Genomic DNA, 1,192 nt, shown 5'->3' with positions numbered 1-1,192 from the left:
TTATTACAGGCATGGCTAGGAACAAATGGGAAGAGGAACAATAGGAAAGAGGGTGAGGGCATTGGGAAGAAGGTAGATGTTTCATTGTAAAGTAACAACTACTACTAGTAGGGCCGGAGAGCCTTTGCAAGTTGTGAAAGACTTTTTTTTTGTAAGCAAAGCACTGTGATCTTCGTGACTCTTTAGCTCATGTAGTGAAGGCAAATTGAGAACTCAAAGAGGAAGATAAACAAAAGTAGTAAAAGCTTGCAAGAGGGAGGGGATTGATAGCATACTTGTAAGTTTCGCTTTGTTGCCAAGCTCTTGAAGCCTAAAAGGAGGAGGGACAACATACTTGTAAGTTTTGTTTTGTTGCCAAGCTCTCAAAGCCTAAAAGGGGGAGGGAGTGAAAACACGGTGGAAGGGGTTGAGTGCTTGAGCTCAGTTAGAATCCGTTAATACAAGAGCCCTGCATGCCCATTCAACACACCCATTCAGTGTGCAAGAGAGAGCAACTGTGCCATTATGTTAAGATCAAAGCAAGTGGATTTCTCTATAAAAAAAAGCAGCCCGCAAGCAACCGAATGCCAGATGCAGAACTTAGCATTGAGTGATGGCTACTCGAGTAGAAGAAAAGAAGGATCCAATCCTATCATGCCCTTGGACTATCAAAATTCTGGATATACGCAAATCCTATATGTATATCCGCCCCCATCGTTCTGGAAAATCAAAGTGGAAATTTGTGCCTAATAGAATTGACATGAAAAGCTATGGCTTTTTTTAACATTTATGAGCCAGACATGATGGGAGGGAATGTTGTGGCATTTCATACCTCATCATGGTTCAATGCTCTATGGACAACAACTTATTTAAAATCCACCCATTGTTTGGACAAGGAATACTTGTTAGAATTGACATGGGTGCTAGTTAGCATCCAACTTAGCACCAATTTGGCACTTCTCTCTTTTGGGCGCAGACCTAGTTTGTAAAAGCTATAGCACGAGTCTGGCACTGCTCTCTTTGGGCACATAAGTGGTCTCAAAAAGCTACAACGTTGCAAGTCTGGCACTTATCTCGTTGGGCACGGACCTAGTCTGTAAAAGCTACATTGTTGCAAGTGTGGAACCACCGTAGCTAAATGAGCACCAGTCTGGCACTTCTCTCTTAGCTACATTGTTGCAAGTGTGGAACCACCGTGCTACATGTAAATGTG

This window comes from Cibotium barometz, chromosome 1 (genome assembly GCF_041138505.1).
Source record: "Cibotium barometz isolate CiBa-2024 chromosome 1, ASM4113850v1, whole genome shotgun sequence".
NCBI lineage: Eukaryota > Viridiplantae > Streptophyta > Polypodiopsida > Cyatheales > Cibotiaceae > Cibotium > Cibotium barometz.
The sequence above is the reverse complement of the archived record's forward strand: the minus strand, read 5'-3'. Positions refer to the sequence as shown.